Consider the following 11,743-nt stretch of genomic DNA (forward strand, 5'->3'; position numbering starts at 1 on the left):
AGAAAGAGATAAGAGCGAAAAAATCACAAAGTCTATCAATAGAAATATTTGATTGTTCGGTCCCAATTGAGGCTGGTTCGGTCTGACTGAAAGTGCACAGAATAGTCCAACAAGAAACTATGATTTTCAGACTTAATTCGACTCAACACTTAAGTATGATCGAAGCCATGTTCGGTGCCACAGAAGGGAGGTTCGTTGCGACCTGAGGAAGAGAAAGACTTCATACCTATTTTAGAGAAATTCAATTACAACCGAAAGTGGGTTTGGTGCAACCGAAGGTATGTTTGGCTGCAACCGAAGGTGAATGTCGGTGCAACCGATGCATAAAAAAAGTATGTAAATTTGAAGTTGGTTCCTAGTCGGTGCAAGTTTTTTCTGTTTAAAGGGGTAATTCAAGCTAGTCTAAACACGAATTAGGGTAAAGGAGAGAGAGCAAGGAGTTATGAATCTTCTACGAAGTCCTTCTTTAATCCTTCAGTTCAACTTTGATTTTTATGTTTTTATTTGAGTTTAGTCCAATCATGTCTATGTTTCACTAAATCACTTGGTTAGATCTAAAAGCTGAAGCTTGTAGTAGTTTTTATTGTTCTAGTTTACTTTGATTCAAGTTATTTAGTTTGATTGTTAAATAATTCATTAATATTGGTTTGAATGAAGAGTTAGTTTTTGTTTACTTTGATCCATTGCCGACTCTGAGCACATTGGATGCTTAGGAAAGCTAAGAGTATTTGCTTATCTATTTTAAAAGGTATTGATATGTAAAATCCATTGATTTATCATAGACAAAGGGCATGATAGATGCTTTGAATTCCCTATAATCAATACTTTGGCACCTTATGTGGAACCAAATCAATTGAAGTTCAAATCTATTTTGATTTATGAATGATGATTTAACTGCTCTATTATCTAGTTGGATGTGATAAGACTTCGATTACAGTTGACTTATCTAATTGAATCAGGTGAATTAGACATTAAGAATGGCTATAAGTGGATCCTTAACTCTTTAGTTCTTTGCTCTATTAATTTTTTTAAAAAATTATCATAGTTTCAATTATGCTTCTTCTTATAAACCAAGTTCACAATTAGTTTTAGTTTTAGTTCTAGTTCCAAAGTATTTATAGAATGCATAAATATAAGTCCATGTGGATTCGATCTCGATCTCACCAAGTAAAACTATATCGCAGCCTTGCACTTAGGTAACGCTCAACAAAGATAAAGTAAAGCACGCTCAATTCGGAGGTTCCTAATCACGCATGAGATGATTGGGCTACTAAGATCTTTATTTTAATGGGGCACATGCTGTTTGATGATGGCACTCACTTTCTCTGTCAAAAATATCTTTTTCTGAATGTTATAATGTCTCTTGATCGTACAAATGTCCTTAAGGAATATGGCATATGATGGGATTTATTTTATGGCAACCAACAAATGGATGTTGATTTTTACCTGTTTAAGAATCTCTAAGATATCCTGCGTATTAGGTAGAAATTTGGGTGAGATCAACCATTATGGGAATGACGCCACTGGCTTATACTCTTTTTTTTGTTCCTTCTCATATGAAGTATTGCTAATCACATCATTTCTTTTAGATTCTTCCGAGTCCTTAGGCTTCTCAGCCCTCGTTGAGATACTTTTGCCAATTACTTTTTCATTTCTAAGAGTGGTGATGGACTTGGCTTGCTACACATTGAGTCGAAGAGCTAGGGTCACTTATCTCACATTGCAATTTTGGGTTTGGTAAAGGTAGGGCTGGAAGAGTCCCCTTCTCCTTTACAGTTAGTTGTGACTCCAATCTTTGAATGTCTGATGCAAACATCCCTACGAATGTTTTAATATCCTAAAATGTTTACATAATACTCTAAGTGAATTGCTCTTGACCATGCATGAATTTTTAAATTAGATCCTCTTGGGCCCTTTTTTGTGTTAACAACAGGATAAGAATTGAAGGAAGAGGCCCTTAAGGATTTTTATCAGCAATATCCATTGGTTTATTCTTTCAATTGAGATTCGGGTAGTTCTGCCAACTAGAAATATACGTGTTTGATATTGGAGCACTAAAAAGCTTATTATTATTATTTATGGCATTGGATTGCTAATGTAACAACTCTTGGAACGTAAAAATTGTAGGACGCTCCTGCGTCAAGTGTACATTACTTGCGCAAATACTGCAAACAGTTTCAAAGGTCTCCTCAGGTTTGACCATTTCCACCTTCCTCAATTCCATGGCCTAGACTTTTCTAGTGAGGCTGGCCACCCTAGCATTGATATCGTCTTCTTCCCTTAAGACGTAAATTCCCCTATTTTCTTTGGACTGAGTCAAGTTGGGATGGGTCGACTTGGTTGAAGTATCCTAAGATTGCGTATTTTTCAGGTAGCATATCAAAGTAGTCCCACACATCATTGGGATCCTTATTCATGAACTCCCCATTGGATATCATCTATACGAATTGGCGCATGGGTGAAGGCAGTCGATCATAGAAAAAACTTATGACACACCAAATTTCGTAGCCATGATATGAGCAAGCACTTAGAAGATCTCTATACCTCTCATAATATTGAAAGAAGGTTTCTTCCTCTTTTTGTGAAGCTCATAGTGGCCTTTGTAAGGGTGTTAGTCTTATGAACTGGGAGGAACTTTTTAAGGAACTCCTAGGTCATCTTAGCCCATGTCCCAATCGATCTCATCCCTAAGAAGTGAAGCCATGGCTTGGCCTTCTCCTTCAATGAAAAAGGGAACAATTTTAGTTTTAGGGTGTCATCTGATACATTGTTAAAGTGTAGGGTAGCTACAACCTCATCAAACTCCTTCAAATGTGGAAATGGACTCTTAGAATCTAGTCTATGGAATTTTAGAAGTAGTTGGAGCACTCCCAGTTTAAAATCCATGTTTCCTGCATTATAAGGAAAAATCATGCAGGAAGGGGTGATCATCCTAGCTAGTTGTAAATAATCATGTAAGGTTCTAGCTAGAGGACCATTGTGAAAATCATTCTCATCTTGGTATCCCTTAGCATGCCAATGGGGTTGATTCTTAGCCATGTTCTCGGACAATTTAAAAGATCTCATGTTCTTTCTAACACTGCAATGGATGAACAATCCTTCAACTGGTCCTCCTTCACTTAAGAGATGCAGATAGTTGTCACGAACCCACACGGGCATGAACCACTCAAAATCTACTTCTAAACATAAACCTACTTCTACATAAACAAAAGACTTCTACAGCAAAATAAGAATATGAAATAAACTAAAGTAAGAGGTTTGGAAGGATAGTACCGATTTGATGATTCTAAGTTAGATTCTACGAAAAAAACAAACAATGTTAGTATCTGAATTTTTTAGAAAAATCCCAATTTAGAAATGCAAAGAAAACTAATCCTAATCTTACACAAATTCTAAAACCAAAGTATTTCAAAAAAACACATCGAAAGTCCCCAACAACGGCACCAAAAACTTGATCTGTCCAAAAGGATGACAACCCCATGTGCAAGTTTGTGATGTAGTTTTAACTCAGTGAGATCGAGATCGAATCCACAAGGAATTATATCCGTGCATTCAGTAAAAACACTTTAGAACTAGAATTAAATCTAAAACTAATTGTGGAATTGGATTAGAAGAAGTAATGATTGAAACTTAAGTAATTTAAAGGAAAAAATAACAAAGCAAAACACTATAGTGCCAAGGATCCACTTCTAGCCATTCTTAATTCCTAATTCACTTTATTCAATTATATAAATCAACTAGAATCGAAGTTTTATCCTATCCAACCAGATAATAGAGCGGTTAATTCATCATTAACAAACCAAAATAGATCTGAACTTCAATTAATTCAATTTCCACATAAGGCATTTATCGCAGGGAATTCAAAGCATCTATCATGCCCTTAGTCTATAATAGATCAATGAATTTTATAGATCAATCCCTTGTAAAATAGATAAGTCATCAATCTTAGACGTTCTAAGCAGCCAAAGTGCCCGGAGTTGACAATAAATCAAAGTAAACTAAAACTAAAGCTTTTTCAAAGCAATATCAATGAATTGTTCAACATTCAAACCAAATAACTTGAATTAAAGTAAACTAAAACATTAATAATTACTACAAACTTTGATCAAACTCCAATAATTCAAAATTCAATCTCTATCTTATTATTATACTTAAAACATTCTTAAGAGCACAAACTATCAATCTCCAAATAGGTTTTTACTTTGAAAAATTAAAAAATGTTAGACTTTTTGCTTAACAACTAAGAAAACACTGATTAGTTTACCTAATCCACACCCCCCCAACCTAAAATCTACATTGTCCTCAATACAAAAGAAATAAGCATGCAATGCATAAGAGGCAACAAAAAGAAATGGAGTAGTGATGGAAAGATAGTACCTGGAGAAGAAAATTTGAGGCTTTATCAAGGATCTCAACATGAAGATGGGTCAGCAAAAAAAAGCTAGATAAACAAAAAGCAAACTGTCCTAATCCTAAATCCTATGAAAGCAATAAATTTAGCTACACCTCCATCAGACTAAGAGATCAATCCTAATATATAAGATCAAACAGAGGTATGGACATATCCACTGAATCAAATTTCTCAACAAATATCTTTAAACGATGTCCATTCACTTTGAAAACATTGTCATTCGTTGGATTCTTTATCTCGACGGCTCCATGTGGATAGATGTCACGCCCAAACCTGGAAATCGGGCTCACAAAATTCACGATTGCTGAATCCAATGCCGACAGCCTCCGTAGTACACCATTCTCGGCTCCAAGAGCCCATACGCCAGATTCCGATCCTAGGATCCTACAAGGAGGATTTTTTAACGTACATTTGTCTTATAAGAAGCATAACCACAAGTTTACCCAAATCACCAAAGCAACATCATCATCACATATCCACTAATATAAACAGTTAAATACAGTGCTGAAAGAGAAATACATATATCGAAATCAAAGCTCGAGAAGACCGCTGCACAGTCCAAACTCAACGCTGCTACAACCTAACGTCACCTGCACGCACCTATTGTGCATAAGCTTATAGAAGCTTAAAGGGTGGTGTAAGTGTGTGCGATGTACGTGCCAAGCATATAAATATCAGAATAAGTGAAAATACTGGCAATCCATAAATCATACAATATCAGAATAATGTGGAAACATTCTGGTAAGTTCATAAATATTATCAGCCTAATCCAGGCTATGCGGTGTAAAAATATAATAAGTCAATATCATATACTGAGGAAGCAATGTAATATACAAATCCTGATGAGTTCACAAATACCGTCGGCCGTATCTAGACCATATAAATGTAGAAATATAGTAACCCAAAATGTCATATCCCACGAATGTAATGTAATATGCGGTGCGAATGGAATGACCAAGCTAGAGTGTAAAGTCGGAATGATAGTACGTAGTATCGCAGGCTATGGGGTCCATCACAAGGAACTTTTATCCAAACCAGTCCCATACCTAAATTTGGATAGATAAACTCAATGTGGTAAACTCCTGACCTCAGGTTGGTCATGCGCCCCAATTGAAATTCTGGCCATTACGAAGGTACACATATCAATTAATTGCGCACCACCAGCCCAAGTGGATAGTGAATGAATGAATGAGTAAAATGCTGAGTATGTAACTCCTGCTCAATAAGTCTACAAATCAGTACCGTACATCTCTGAGATCATCACTGGGGTCTATTACACTTTATGCTAGCTTACCTCCCCTATCCAAGTGTACAACTGGATAAGTGGAAGAGACCTCACTATCTGTCTGCCAATATCGGGCCCAGATCGTCGATAGCGGACCCATTCCTCAAGCTGGTCAAACCCAACGTAGATATTGCCCCCTCACTCAGGCAGGTAAGTTCACACCACCTCCCAACCACCACGACACAATAGGAGACGTAGCCTACTAGTATACGTCCCTAATGCGCTCATATACATCCACTTGGTCTCAACGTTAGGGCGTTTCCTGGCCACAGAGCTTTAGAGATTTTCACTCAAGGACATCTATGGCGCTCATATGTTAAAACCAAATATTTTTAATGTTCCATCTGGCCATCCACGATATGCCTGTGGAGGCCACAGCCCTGATGTCGTTAAGGCGTACGGTGATCATATCATAAAATGTGAGATGCATGAGTCACACAGTCCAATCATGCATCAATCCTGTGCATACCGTGTTCTCATGTGGAACAACTCGACCTATCAGGGAGTCCCATAAACAACCCACCCTATGGCATATGCTATGATCAATCACTCCTCATATCAAGCATACATATGATGCACATGGGCATGGATCGTGAAGGTATAAGCATGTTATAAGATGATGGTGTACTCTCCTCATATCAAGGATGGGCCTTGTCAATCTACCCATAACAAGAATGGGCCTCACAATGGACCCAAGGGAAGGTCACAATATAGACATCTAACCATCATTGCCCATCAATGTGGACGTTTAACCAACATCGCTCCCAAGCAATGGCCCACATAAACATCATTACATACATTATAGTGAAATCACACATTACATCGGTCCGCACATTAATCGCATTGGGCCTCACTCAAGGGCCACACATACACCATATCAGGCCTCGCCATACGGGCCACAAATACATCACAATGGGCCTTATCAAATGGGCCACAAATACATCACAATGGGCCACATACCTAGGCCTCAAATACATCACAACAGACCACATACCTGGGCCTAATACACATCACAATGGGTTGTATGACATGGGCCTAATATACATCACGATGGGCCGCATGACATGGGCCTAAACACATCACAATGAGTCGCATGACATGGGCCTAATACACGTCACGATGAGCCACATGACATGGGCCTACTACACATCACAATGGGCCGCATGACATAGGCCTAATACACATCACAATGGGTCGCATGACATGGGCCTAACATATATCACAATGGGCTGCTCAATGGGCTACATCAATAGGCTGCATCAATGGGCGTCATATACATCAAGTGGGCCGCATCAATCGGTCGTACCAATGGGCCTCATATACATCAAGTGGGCTGTATCAATAGGCCACACCAATGGGCCTCATATACATCAAGTGAGTCGCATCAATGGGCCGCACCAATGGGCCTCATATACATCAAGTGGGCCACATTAATGGGCCACACCAATGGGCTTCATATACATCAAGTGGGCCGCATCAATGGGCCGCATCAATGAGCCTCATATACATCAAGTGGGCTGTATCAATGGGCCACACCAATGGGCCTTATATACATCAAGTGGGCTGCATCAATTGGCTACACCAATGAGCCTAGAAAAGTGGATGAACCATGTGCATGCAACACACACATCATGGTAGGCCGCATAAATGAACGACATAGATATACAATACATGAATCAATGGTAGGCCTGATCAGGGTCGAATATTGCATATTAGACGCTAATCATTACCAGATTTTACGTTTATGATAATGCTTAATGGAGTATTTTAATTGTATTTTTGTAACAGGATGAAGTCAAGAGCGTTAATTGAAAATTGATGTTAAAGGCATGGATTTCATGATCCAAAGTCTCCAGAGCATGGGATGGACTCCAGAGAACCAATAATGAAGATTTTACACGCCTGGGATCTGAGGAAAGCAAGCCAAAGGGGCCCGAAAAGGGTCCAGAATGCAAGATCACATGGTTCCCACTATCCGATCAGTTCGAAACTTCATACATGAGATGAGGGCGGTAAATTAACCGTACATATTAAATTTCAGCCATTGAGGATCTCGGGAAGTGGTCCAATGGACAGATCAGCCCATTAATCTTCACTTTGGGGCCCACCTGATATTTGGAACTGCCTCAAACTTGGTTTTGGCGGTTGGAATTATATGAAGGAAAGGATGGACGGTGCAGATTTCCCACAAACATTACATTGGGCCCCACATGCGTGAGTGTGTGCGTAAAGCGCACATGCGCTGGCACTACACCGCACCGCTGGGACGGTCAGCGAGAACGCTGACCCGTCTCTCTCTCTCGCCGCTGCAGCGTCCGCGGACCCGACCCACAGTCGTCGGTTGTGGGGCCCACCTAGTGTCCAAATGGACAATCTAAACCGTCCATCCACTTCCTGGGGCAGCCATTAGCATTGCCTAGGTGGCGAAAACTTCAAATGATAGCATAGATCGGTTTTTAACCGTACAAACGCAGGATGGACGGCAAGACAGAAAGCCACGTGGGCAGCACCGAATCCACCCCAAAACCAGTCAATTCCTACTGATTTTTCGAGCTGAAACCAATGGACGGCGTGGATTCCTGTGAAAAGTCCAATAATGGACCCAACCATCATCGCAGCGTCGGTTTGGCATCCGCGAAACGCACGGACGCTGCCAGTTTTTGCAGAAATTAGTGGGCCCCACTCATCAACTTTTCGGAAGATCTGATCCATCCATCGTGTAGAGGGCTTCGAGAGCTTCAAAACTATGTTGATATTCCTCGCCCATGCGTACACACGTGTGCGGTACAGAGGCCAAAAGTAGACTGCCCCGGGACGTTCAAAACTGAGTTTTTTTGAGATTTCTTCTGTGGGCCGCGCTAATGGACCTTCAAAACCACCCATTCTTGACTGAAATTTCGTTCTGAATCCAATGGACGGGGTGGATTTTCCAGAAAATACCTCTGTGGGGCCCACCGATCACGGCTGTGAAAATTGCACTTCGAGTCCTTCTACGACCCCAGCCATCCAGCAGCTATAAAAGGGGAGTTTTGGACGTGGGAAAGACATTCAGAACCAGAGGGAATTCCAGACCTAGAGCAAGGGAGAGAAGAGAGAGAAGAGAGAGAAGAAAGAGAAGAAAGAGAAGAAAGAAGAGAGAGATCGATCGGTTTGATGTTCCTTATTTTTATGAATTTTATTTCATCTATTTTTATGGATTTTATGGGTCACTAATCTCTCAACTAGGGCTGAGATGAAGCCCCTAATTTGATTAGCTTTTGTTTTGGTTGATTTACTTTGAATGTCAATTAATTTGTTTCTTTCTTTAAGTGGGCTTTATGGGTTTAAATTCTATACTTCTCCATCTATGAACTTGATTAAAGTATATATATGGATGTTGTTTGGATGCTTATTATAGGTGCTTGTGTCTGATCAAGAACAAGTTTCCTATAGAGGAAGAAACAGGGTGCTTTAATGAATGTACATTCCATGTACCCGACCAAGGATATGGGATATGTCATTCATGGCATTGCTTAAAGGAATTAGACAGTCTGTATGCCACGATTAAGGACACAGATTGTGCTTTCTCTGTATAAGTGGTATCAATCTAGATCAAGGTGAATCAACAGACAAAACAAGGGTTAGGATAATTAGGGGTGGATTCGAAAGTCCTAGTGCTCTCTCTCTGATTGAATTTTCTTCCCTGTTCTTAATTAATTGTTTTTTCATAAAATTGTGCTTAGTAATTCATTCCATTATTTGTTGGATTAGTTAAGGAGAATCATAGATTTGAATTGTGACGACCAGTCCTCGTGGGAACGATCTCGTAATACGTACCGTATCTGCATCTGATTCGTATACTTGCGAGTTTAAAAATCATTTGAATCGTGTTGGTTTAAATAAAACATCAAGTTTTTGGCGCCGTGGACTGTTTTGGTCCAATTGGATTTAAGATTCTCTCTTATCATAATTCATAGTCTTAGGTTTTTACTAACTTTAGGTTTTTTTTTTTTAGAAACTAACCTATTGCCTGTTTTGTAGGGACCTGACATAAACTACTAATTTGGTAATCTCTTTCCAAATTTTCTATTTTTTTTCTAATTTCTATTTTTAGAATTAAGGTTTTATTTTTTTAGAAGTTTCTATTTCTAGGCTATTTTATTTTATTTTTAGAAATTTCCTATTTTCTAATTCTAGATTCTGATTCTTCTTTCAAGTAACTTTCTATTTTCTAGTTTTAGAAATTTTTCCCTTTTTAGAAACTAACTTAGTTTTTTTTTTTTATTTCTAAAATTACAAACTTTCTTTTTTAGAAATTAACCGTTGCTTAGGATTTTTTTTCTAGCATTATTTTAGGAATTTAATTTATTTTTATTTTCTTTTTGTTTACAGGAATTGAGGAAGGAAGCTGCTAAATAACATTGTCTTCAAAAGGAGGAGCTCCCTATTCTTCATACATCAATCATCTCCTTTTCCGGGTTCTTTCTTCCCATTCTTATTTACATAGTTTTAACTTGTTTTAGAATCTCTTAGTTTCTAGGTCTAGTTTTATTTCTCTTAGGTTGCTTCTTAGTTTAGTTTTCTTTCTTACATTGCAATAACATAGTTTATGCTAGGACGTAGATCTCTGAATATAGAACTAGCACCGTTTGATCCTGAGATTGAAAGAACAATTCGTGAAAGATTGAGAAATAATCCTGTTGAAATGGCGAATGAGACTGAAGTTAAAGCTCTCAAAGATTATTCAGCTCCTGTCCAATTTAATGCGCCTTCATGCATAGTGTTGCCAACCACTACGGCAGCACACTAAGAACTTAAACCTTGAGTCATACAATTGTTGCCATCCTTTTATGGATTGGACAAGGAGGACCCATATCATCATGTGAAAGAATTCTTAAACATTTGCTCCACCTTTAAGTTCCAAAACTTCTCAGACGATTCGATCCGCCTACGCCTGTTTCCTTTTTCTTTGAAGGATAAGGCGAAAGCATGGTTGAATTCTCTAGAAGTTGGATCTATCACTACATGGGATCAACTGTCTAAGAAGTTCTTAAACAAATTCTTCCCCGTTCACAAAACCAATGCCCTCCGTAGAGAAATTACTAACTTCACACAAAAAGAGGGCGAGCACTTTCATGAATGTTGGGAAAGATGGAAGGACTTGCTTCTTAAATGTCCTCACCATGGTTTTGAGAAGTGGCAACAAGTTCAATACTTCTATGACGGTCTGACACCACAGAACCGTCGCATGGTTGATGCCACCAGTGGAGGGTCATTCATGACCAAAAGTGATGTCGAAGCGTGGAACTTCTTTGAAACCTTGTGCGAAAATTCCCAGCAATGGGATTATTCAAATAGAGGTGACAGAAGTCCCCAACCACAAAAGAGAGGTGGTATATATGAGATAGGAGTCATACCAGAGATGAGCGCCGAGATGAGCGCCAAGCTTGATAACCTGACAAAGAAAGTTGATGCTCTGGTATTAAATAATGGACCACCACAAACAGCTCAAGTCGAGGCATATGCCACATGTTCTAGTCCTGCCCATCCTATGCAGTCTTGTCCATCTGGTGCAGCATTCCCAGAACTTCTCTCTGAACAAGTTCATGCTATGAACACTTTTCAAAAATCTGGGAATGATCCTTACTCGAACACATACAACCCAGGGTGGGCTAGACATCCAAATTTCTCTTGGGCAAAAGGACCACAACAAGGAGGACCATCTGGAAATCCTCCCATGCAACCGCACCTCCAAGTTGGCAGTCAACAACCTCAACAGTTTCCACAATATCAACAACTGCCTACACAATCAAGGAAACCATCTCTTGAGGATACACTCCATCTTTTCATGCAGAGTTCTCTCCAATTCCAAAAAGACACCCAACAAACCTTACTGGCCAACCAGCAAAGCTTACATGCAAATGCACAATCCATTGTCAAGCTGGAAGTACAAATGGGTCAACTAGCTGCCACATTGAGTGAGAGAGAGAAGGGCAAGTTCCCTAGCCAACCTGAGGCTAATCCAAAGGGACAATATGAGATTGGCTCTAATTCCAACCAAGGGCAAT

The 11,743-nt window shown here is 39.3% G+C and overlaps 1 non-coding gene across 1 annotated transcript; it reads right to left on the bottom strand.

The window, feature by feature from the left end:
* Positions 1–10,758: 10,758 nt before the first annotated feature.
* On the bottom strand, positions 10,759–10,865 carry LOC131238120 (small nucleolar RNA R71). Its single transcript, XR_009167533.1, has one exon. It is a non-coding gene; the product is annotated as a small nucleolar RNA R71 (small nucleolar RNA).
* Between the last annotated feature and the right edge of the window lie 878 nt (positions 10,866–11,743).

This window comes from Magnolia sinica, chromosome 2, assembly GCF_029962835.1.
Source record: "Magnolia sinica isolate HGM2019 chromosome 2, MsV1, whole genome shotgun sequence".
NCBI classification, from domain to species: Eukaryota; Viridiplantae; Streptophyta; class Magnoliopsida; order Magnoliales; family Magnoliaceae; genus Magnolia; species Magnolia sinica.